At 33.6% G+C, this 11,152-nt stretch overlaps 1 protein-coding gene across 1 annotated transcript in view; it reads right to left on the minus strand.

The window, feature by feature from the left end:
• LOC123671052 overlaps positions 1-11,152 on the minus strand; it is a 55,961-nt gene that overhangs the window by 11,139 nt on the left and 33,670 nt on the right. The window lies entirely within an intron of this gene.

An 11,152-nucleotide genomic window follows, 5' to 3' on the forward strand; every position in this document is an offset into this window, starting at 1 on the left:
GCGTGACTAGAATAATTATTTGTTGCATTCGATTGAGAGGATTTTGATGTGTATTTCATTGTCGACGCTTACATTATATTATATTATTCATATGTAAATATTTATGGAACGTTCGCAATGAAATTCTGCTTAATTAGGCTACTACGTATATTCAGTCTTCTTGTTTCATAGTTATCATTACTTCAAATCTCCTCTTGAATAGCCATACTGAACAAATATGCTTCAATCCGTCCCTGTCTTTGTTAGGCAACTCATAAAATTTCCGAGAGGGTCATCGATTCAAGTTTTATATATAAAATTTACTATAATAGAACTACATATAGAAAATCAAATGTTAAAATTTTAAAAACTCATCAACTAGGCATATGAAATTGTGTGATCATATGATTTTTTAGTCCAATCCATCTCATAGCTGTATGTCGAACTTTACAGAGATCAGGGCCCCATCTAAGTAAAATTATAATGATCCCAACGATAAACATTGTGAGTAGAGCAGGGCCAGCCATATAAACATGAAACATTTTATTTAAATGTCGCTTTCACGTTTCTGAAGTTCTGAATATTCTATTCTATGAAATTCAAGTGTAGGGGGAAGTTCTGAATTATCCTTTGGGACTGAAATTACTTTTAGTTCTGTGTAATCTAGAGGAGGTTGTTGATGAGGAGTTGCAGTCCACAATGAAACTAACCAGCGATTTCCTGTGCGTCTGTCGCCCCAATAATCTGAATATCTTGAACAGCAACCAAGAACAAAATTGAGGATGAATATTGATAATCCAACGATAGCACAGATTGTTACTGTAATATAAAATGGACTAAAGTCACTATATATATGTTTCTTAAAGTAGGAGCTCTTCAAATATTCTTCCCTCTCATCAAATACAGCAGACATTTTCAAACTATGAAAATCTGAAAATACCAAAGAATAATAATTACCCGCAAATATTAAGAACCGACGATTAAAAAACAAATGGCGCAACCATCTAATACTTTTCGGGAGATAGTATTGCCTCAGTATGGGATTTCTTTTCTTTAATCAAATGCTTCTGGAACTATACCGTGACTAGAATAATTATTTGTTGCATTCGATTGAGAGGATTTGACGTGTATATCATAGTCGACGCTTACTTTATATTACATTATTTATATGTAAATATTTATGGAACGTTCGCAATGAATTTCTGCTTAACTAAGCTACTACGTATATTCAGTCTTTTTGTTTCATAGTTATCATTACTTGAAATCTCCTCTTAAATAGCCATACTGAACAAATATGCTTCAATACGTCCCTGTATTTCTTAGGTAACTCATAAAATTTCCCAAAGGGTCAAGTTTACACCTATGAATTTTTGGATGGTGCTAATAAAAGTCAAATTTGATTTGAACAACGTTGTCCTGCTATATTATCTAAACGGGATGATTTTTCTTCTTAAAATTCTTCGTATCATAAAACAAACGATTGTCTTTTTGCTTTTCCAATAAAAAATCCATAGTAATTGGTCTGTTCTTATTACGTAAAAATTCAGTGATTGGTGAAGATATTCCAAAAATTCATAAGGCGATTTCTTGATTTCAAGGTGTGCTGCCCCCATCAATTATTTTCGTTGCCCTTCTGGGGAAGACATCGACGTCTGGTAATAAATATTCAAAACTGAAATAACAACCAAAAAAACTAACCTAATCAGTATCTCATCTTACTATTAGTTGCTACATTTTGGCTCGGAATTTACTACTGGACAAAAATACATTATTGAAAACATCAAATAAACTATAGATTCATTTATAATATTGCTTGATATATTTCTGTCCAGCAGTTAAACATCACTTCGATTTTAGTCGGTGAGTAATTCGAAACTTACAGATCCGCTACTGTAATGTCTGTTTTACTTTATGTTTTTGGCCCATGCAATATTTATAACTAAACCAGAAGTTGGCCTTTTGAATTGCACAGCAACCAAAGGACTCAAGTAACTTTCCCAGTTCATATATGGGTAATAGTATCCTGGAAATCCTCGATATGAAGGATAATATTTGATAGGTCCTAAATACTCATTATCTGCTTTTCCCTTTCAAGAGATCCAAATATTATTCCTCTCGTTTTCCCTAGTAATATTATATTTGATATGATCCTTAATTTGTTGAGGCATGTCATCTGGGAGATCATTAGGATCGTTGTAGTACTCTGGTACCCAACCATATATCCTATTTCAGTTTCAGGAAGATGCAGGGCGAGTTCCAGTGGCGTACCCAGACAAAAGCCTTGGGGGGGCGAAGAAAAAAAATTACAAATTTTCCTTCTTTCGAAGAAGCTTTCCAAGGAAGTTTGCTTGCTCATAATAAGATTGCGGATATTCCTCCTGGGGGGGATATATCCCCCTTATCCCCCCTTGGGTACGCCACTGGTGAGTTCCTATGATAGTCGAAGTGACGATCAGGTGTGCAAGGTTTCCATTTTCGGACGTCTATATCGCAAACTTGACCAGGTTATCGACCATTATTTTATATTATTTATATGTAAAAATTTTTGGAACGTTCGCAATGAATTTCTGCTTAACTAGGCTACTACGTATATTCAGTCTTTTAGTTTCATAGTTATCATTATTTCAAATCCCCTCTATATAGGTTAACAATAAGTTCATTCAAAATGGACGGAAAACATATAATATTAGATCTAGCAATTCGATACTTTCATGAATATAAGTTTGGAGGTTATGTAGAAGTTCTATCGGTATATATAAAATATCAAAAACATAATGTCCTTAAGAAACCCAGTAAGTTACATATCTGTCATTCTAGAATTTCTCGAGAATTAAATGGAGTTAATTAAGGACTTCTATACTTCGTTTCTCCTAAATTAGTTCAATCTATAAATTTAAATGTTTTGAATATCCTAGAAAGTATTTAATGTAACAAAGTTATTAATTATCATGTTTACCAAACTCAAACGTTCTGAATTACTATCTTTGCGATGGTAATATGTATAAACATGACAATGGATCCTCATTTTGTATTTGATAGAAAAAAATAAAATAGAAAATTTACATTTCTAAAATTCGGATTTCTCAATAAAATAATCTATGAAAGTCACGTTTTGTACAGTACTGAAATGGAAAGATTGATCTAACGACTTAACCATCGTATTAGGACTCTGATGTGTGAATTTCATACAGAACGATCCAGGCATATGACCCTCGAAACTATTACATTCTATCGCTATGTGTTCCCTCTCATCGAATTTTCTGTAAGCTCCGCAATTATCCTGCCCTTTAGGATCTTCACTTGAACTGCATTGGTAACATTTAACTGCCTCACTTATATTAGAAATCAATGATAAAAACAAAAGAAATAAAAATAAGTATAGAGAATTCGTCCACATATTTGAATATTTGACTAGTTAGTCACCTGAAGTATCATAGAATAACAACATTCCTCAGTTTTAATTGAGGAATAATACCAATTTTTTTTTTGGATAATAATCTTTACCGAACATCCCTATACAGGATGATTCATTACGAACGTCTAAATTCTGAATTCATGGGGCAATGTTGATTCTACCGAACATGCTGGATTCCGTGGTTGAAGATTCATTATTGATTTTGATTTTCTCAAGAATTTTTCATGTTTTTACAATTTTAATTTGGAAATTAGCAGTTAACCCGAATGATTCGTGGCCTACCAGAAACTCCTGATTTGAATCTCTTAGAGATTTTTGCTTGAAACTGTCAAGTTAAAACGTAAAATTGCCAATCTTCAAATAGAAATCGTGAAATTTCGAAAATACTAATCGAGATTTAAACGCCCACTATCTCGGAATCCCGCCAAATTTTATGAGGCATGTTTTGAGGTCTAGAATTTAGGTTTCAGATGACATTCTGAAGGAATCACCCTGCATACAATCAAACTAGAAAATAAAGCCTTAAAAAAAGGAATATCGAACTGGCATCGACAAATCTGATTTGGTTCACTGGAAAAACCCTCTTTCAATGGCGGGCTCTAAAAATCGGCCGAAACCGGGGAGTTCGTCGCTACTTGACCCCACCAGTTGACCAGGTTATTGACCATTATTTTATATTATTTATATGTAAAAATTTTTGGAACGTTCGCAATGAATTTCTGCTTAACTAGGCTACTACGTATATTCAGTCTTTTAGTTTCATAGTTATCATTATTTCAAATCCCCTCTTAAATCGCCATACTGAACAAAACCTGCTTCAAGATGAATTATAAGATGGTGCTGATCTGATTCGAACAATCGAACCACGTTGTCCTACTATATTATCTTTACAGGATGATTGGTAAAGATATGTCAAAAATTGATAAGTCACTATCTTTGTGGGGCTGCAACTTTGAAGTCGAAACGAATTCGAAAACATATTTTCTTAAAAAAGGTATAAAATTCCAAAAAACATTCTATATATAAATAAGTCTATATAGTTAACAATAAGTTCATTCAAAATGGACGGAAAAACTATAACAGTCTCCAATTAGATCTAGCAATTCGATACTTTCATGAATATAAGTTTGGAGGTTATGTAGAAGTTCTATCGGTATATATAAAATATCAAAAACATAATGTCCTTAAGAAACCCAGTAAGTTACATATCTGTCATTTTAGAATTTCTCGAGAATCAAATGGAGTTAATTAAGGACTTCTATACTCCGTTTCTCCTAAATTAGTTCAATCTATAAATTTAAATGTTTTGAATATCCTAGAAAGTATTTAATGTAACAAAGTTATTAATTATCATGTTTACCAAACTCAAACGTTCTGAATTACTATCTTTGCGATGGTAATATGTATAAACATGACAATGGATCCTCATTTTGTATTTGATAGAAAAAAATAAAATAGAAAATTTACATTTCTAAAATTCGGATTTCACAATAAAATAATCTATGAAAGTCACGTTTTGTACAGTACTGAAATGGAAAGATTGATCTAACGACTTAACCATCGTATTAGGACTCTGATGTGTGAATTTCATACAGAACGATCCAGGCATATGACTCTCGAAACTATTACATTCTATCGCTATGTGTTCCCTCTCATCGAATTTTCTGTAAGCTCCGCAATTATCCTGCCCTTTAGGATCTTCACTTGAACTGCATTGGTAACATTTAACTGCCTCACTTATATTAGAAATCAATGATAAAAACAAAAGAAATAAAAATAAGTATAGAGAATTCGTCCACATTTTTGAATAATTGACTAGTTAGTCACCTGAAGTATCATAGAATAAAAACATTCCTCAGTTTTAATTGAGGAATCATACCAATTTTTTTTTTGGATAATAATCTTTACCGAACATCCCTATACAGGATGATTCATTACGAATGTCTAAATTCTGAATTCATGGGGCAATGTTGGTTCTACCGAACATGCTGGATTCCGTGGTTGAAGATTCATTATTGATTTTGATTTTCTCAAGAATTTTTCATGTTTTTACAATTTTAATTTGGAAATTAGCAGTTAACCCGAATGATTCGTGGCCTACCAGAAACTCCTCATTTGAATCTCTTAGAGATTTTTGCTTGAAACTGTCAAGTTAAAACGTAAAATTGCCAATCTTCAAATAGAAATCGTGAAATTTCGAAAATACTAATCGAGATTTAAACGCCCACTATCACGGAATCCCGCCAAATTTTATGAGGCATGTTTTGAGGTCTAGAATTCAGGTTTCAGATGACATTCTGAAGGAATCATCCTGCATACAATCAAACTAGAAAATAAAGCCTTAAAAAAAGGAATATCGGACTGGCATCGACAAATCTGATTTGGTTCACTGGAAAAACCCTCTTTCAATGGCGGGCTCTAAAAATCGGCCGAAACCGGGGAGTTCGTCGCTACTTGACCCCACCAGTTGACCAGGTTATTGACCATTATTTTATATTATTTATATGTAAAAATTTTTGGAACGTTCGCAATGAATTTCTGCTTAACTAGGCTACTACGTATATTCAGTCTTTTAGTTTCATAGTTATCAAATCCCCTCTTAAATCGCCATACTGAACAATACCTGCTTCAAGATGAATTATAAGATGGTGCTTATCTGATTCGAACCACGTTGTCCTACTATATTATTATCTTTATACAGGATGATATAGTATTCTTCTTCGAAGACCCACCAGCATCCAGTAAATTTGTAATCATATTGGTGACCTCAAAGTTCACAAAGCAAACTTCCCACAATCCTATTTTTATGAATTGCGGATTATCTATTTTTTCGTCATTCTGCAACCAATAGGTAGTGCAGAATGCGATTATTATAAATATGAAAGCAGCTAGGGATGGGCAATAAATATCGATATATCGAAATATCGATATTTTCTCAGAAAATTTTAGCTAACTATCGATATATCGATATTTTTACTGTAACATATTTCGATACATTTCGGTAGTGTCAGAAAATATCGATACTATATATATATATATATATCGATAGTTTTCTGTCCCTTGCCCATCCCTACAAGCAGCTACAGTTGTAATAATAGCGGCAAGGCCTGTTCTGATTTTCATTGTCAAACATTGATAAGTCACTATCTTCGTGGGGCTGCAACTTTGAAGTCGAAACGAATTCGAAAACATATCATAGAATAACAGCATTCCTCAGTTTTAATTGAGGAATCATACCGAAGTTTATCGGATATTAATCTTTACCGAACATCCCTATACAGGATGATTCATTACGAATGTCTAAATTCTAAATTCATGGGGCAATTGAAGTTTGAAGTTTCAGTATTGATTCTGATTTTCACAAAAATTGTTAATGTTTCTACAATTTTAATTTGGAAATTAGCAGTTATCCCGAATGATTCGTGGCCTACCAGAAACTCCTGATTTGAATCTCTTAGAGATTTTGCTTGAAAGTGTCAAGTTAAAACGTAAAATTGCCAATCTTCAAATAGAAATCGTTAAATTTCGAAAATACTAATCGAGATTTAAACGCCCTCTATCTCGGAATCCCGCCAAATTTTATGAGGCATGTTTTGAGGTCTAGAATTTACGTTTCAGATGACATTCTGAAGGAATCACCCTGCATACAATCAAACTAGAGAATAAAGCCCTTAAAAAAAGGAATATCGGACTGGCATCGACAAATCTGATTTGATTCATTGGAAAAAAAGCCTCTTTCAATGGGGGCTCTAAAAATCGGCCGAAACCGGGGAGTTCGTCGCTACTAGACCCCACCAGTTGACCAGGTTATGGACCATTATTTTATATTATTTATATGTTAAAATTTTTGGAACGTTCGCATTGAATTTCTGCTTAACTAGGCTACTACGTATATTCAGTCTTTTAGTTTCATAGTTATCGTTATTTCAAATCCCCTCTTAAATCGCCATACTGAATAAATATGCTTCAAGATTATTTATAAGATGGTGCTGATCTGATTCGAACAATCGAACCACGTTGTCCTACTATATTATCTTTACAGGATGATTGGTAAAGTTATGTCAAAAATTGATAAGTCACTATCTTTGTGGGGCTGCAACTTTGAAGTCGAAACGAATTCGAAAACATATCATAGAATAACAATATTCCTCAGTTTTAATTGAGGAATCATACCAATTTTTTTTTGGATAATAATCTTTACCGAACATCCCTATACAGGATGATTCATTACGAATGTCTAAATTCTGAATTCATGGGGCAATGTTGGTTCTACCGAACATGCTGGATTCCGTGGTTGAAGTTTCATTATTGATTTTGATTTTCTCAAAAATTGTTAATGTTTCTACAATTTTAATTTGGAAATTAGCAGCTGATTTGAATCTCTTAGAGATTTTCTTGAAATTGTCAAGTTAAAACGTAAAATTGCCAATCTTCAAATATAAATCGTGAAATTTCGAAAATACTAATCGAGATTTAAACGCCCTCTATCTCGGAATCCCGCCAAATTTTATGAGGCATGTTTTGAGGTCTAGAATTCACGTTTCAGATGACATTCTGAAGGAATCACCCTGCATACAATCAAACTAGAGAATAAAGCCCTTAAAAAAAGGAATATCGGACTAGCATCGACAAATCTGATTTGATTCATTGGAAAAAAAGCCTCTTTCAATGGGGGCTCTAAAAATCGGCCGAAACCGGGGAGTTCGTCGCTACTAGACCCCACCAGTTGACCAGGTTATGGACCATTATTTTATATTATTTATATGTTAAAATTTTTGGAACGTTCGCATTGAATTTCTGCTTAACTAGGCTACTACGTATATTCAGTCTTTTAGTTTCATAGTTATCGTTATTTCAAATCCCCTCTTAAATCGCCATACTGAACAAAACCCGCTTCAAGATGAATTATAAGATGGTGCTGATCTGATTCGAACCACGTTGTCCTACTATATTATTATCTTTATACAGGATGATATAGTATTCTTCTTCGAAGACCCACCAACATCCAGTAAATTTGTAATCATATTGGTGACCTCAAAGATCACAAAGCAAACTTCCCACAATCCTATTTTTATGAATTGCGGATTATCTATTTTTTCGTCATTCTGCAACCAATACGGAGTGCAATTATTTTAAATATGAAAGCATAAGCAGCTACAGTTGTAATAATAGCGGCAAGGCCTGTTCTGTTTTTCATTGTCAAAAATTGATAAGTCACTATCTTCGTGGGGCTGTAACTTTGAAGTCGAAACGAATTCGACAACATATCATAGAATAACAGCATTCCTCAGTTTTAATTGAGGAATCATACCGAAGTTTTTCGGATATTAATCTTTACCGAACATCCCTATACAGGATGATTCATTACGAATGTCTAAATTCTGAATTCATGGGGCAATTGAAGTTTGAAGTTTCAGTATTGATTCTGATTTTCACAAAAATTGTTAATGTTTCTACAATTTTAATTTGGAAATTAGCAGTTAACCCGAATGACTTGTGGCCTACCAGAAACTCCTGATTTGAATCTCTTAGAGATTTTTGCTTGAAACTGTCAAGTTAAAACGTAAAATTGCCAATCTTCAAATAGAAATCGTGAAATTTCGAAAATACTAATCGAGATTTAAACGCCCACTATCTCGGAATCCCGCCAAATTTTATGAGGCATGTTTTGACGGTTTTGATTTAGGTTTCAGATAACATTCTGAAGGAATCATCCTGCATACAATCAAACTAGAGAATAAAGCCCTTAAAAAAAGGAATATCGGACTGGCATCGACAAATCTGATTTGGTTCATTGGAAAAAACCCTCTTTCAATGGCGGGCTCTAAAAATCGGCCGAAACCGGGGAGTTCGTCACTACTTGACCTCACCAGTTGACCAGGTTATTGACCATTATTTTATATTATTTATATGTAAAAATTTTTGGAACGTTCGCAATGAATTTCTGCTTAACTAGGCTACTACGTATATTCAGTCTTTTAGTTTCATAGATATCATTATTTCAAATCCTCTCTTGAATAGCCATACTGAACAAAACCCGCTTCAAGATTATTTATAAGATGGTGCTGATCTGATTCGAACAATCGAACCACGTTGTCCTACTATATTATCTTTACAGGATGATTGGTAAAGATATGTCAAAAATTGATAAGTCACTATCTTTGTGGGGCTGCAACTTTGAAGTCGAAACGAATTCGAAAACATATCATAGAATAACAACATTCCTCAGTTTTAATTGAGGAATTATACCAATTTTTTTTTGGATAATAATCTTTACCGAACATCCCTATACAGGATGATTCATTACGAATGTCTAAATTCTGAATTCATGGGGCAATGTTGGTTCTACCGAACATGCTGGATTCCGTGGTTGAAGATTCATTATTGATTTTGATTTTCTCAAAAATTGTTAATGTTTCTACAATTTTAATTTGGAAATTAGCAGCTGATTTGAATCTCTTAGAGATTTTGCTTGAAATTGTCAAGTTAAAACGTAAAATTGCCAATCTTCAAATAGAAATCGTGAAATTTCGAAAATACTAATCGAGATTTAAACGCCCACTATCTCGGAATCCCGCCAAATTTTATGAGGCATGTTTTGACGTCTAGAATTTAGGTTTCAGATGACATTCTGAAGGAATCACCCTGCATACAATCAAACTAGAGAATAAAGCCCTTAAAAAAAGGAATATCGGACTGGCATCGACAAATCTGATTTGGTTCACTGGAAAAACCCTCTTTCAATGGCGGGCTCTAAAAATCGGCCGAAACCGGGGAGTTCGTCGCTACTTGACCCCACCAGTTGACCAGGTTATTGACCATTATTTTATATTATTTATATGTAAAATTTTTGGAACGTTCCCAATGAATTTCTGCTTAACTAGGCTACTACGTATATTCAGTCTTTTAGTTTCATAGTTATCATTATTTCAAATCCCCTCTTAAATCGCCATACTGAACAAAACCCGCTTCAAGATGAATTATAAGATGGTGCCGATCTGATTCGAACCACGTTGTCCTACTATATTATTATCTTTATACAGGATGATATAGTATTCTTCTTCGAAGACCCACCAACATCCAGTAAATTTGTAATCATATTGGTGACCTCAAAGTTCACAAAGCAAACTTCCCACAATCCTATTTTTATGAATTGCGGATTATCTATTTTTTCGTCATTCTTCAACCAATACGGAGTCCAGAATGCAATTATTATAAATATGAAAGCAGCAAGCAGCTACAGTTGTAATAATAGCGGCAAGGCCCGTTCTGTTTTTCATTGTCAAAAATTGATAAGTCACTATCTTCGTGGGGCTGCAACTTTGAAGTCGAAACGAATTCGAAAACATATCATAGAATAACAACATTCCTCAGTTTTAATTGAGGAATCATACCGAAGTTTTTCAGATATTAATCTTTACCGAACATCCCTATACAGGATGATTCATTACGAATGTCTAAATTCTAAATTCATGGGGCAATTGAAGTTTGAAGTTTCAGTATTGATTCTGATTTTCACAAAAATTGTTAATGTTTCTACAATTTTAATTTGGAAATTAGCAGTTAACCCGAATGACTCCTGATTTGAATCTCTTAGAGATTTTTGCTTGAAACTGTCAAGTTAAAACGTAAAATTGCCAATCTTCAAATAGAAATCGTGAAATTTCGAAAATACTAATCGAGATTTAAACGCCCTCTATCTCGGAATCCCGCCAAATTTTATGAGGCATGTTTTGAGGTCTAGAATTTACGTTTCAG

Source organism: Harmonia axyridis, chromosome 1 (assembly GCF_914767665.1).
Source record: "Harmonia axyridis chromosome 1, icHarAxyr1.1, whole genome shotgun sequence".
In the NCBI taxonomy this organism is placed as follows: Eukaryota; Metazoa; Arthropoda; class Insecta; order Coleoptera; family Coccinellidae; genus Harmonia; species Harmonia axyridis.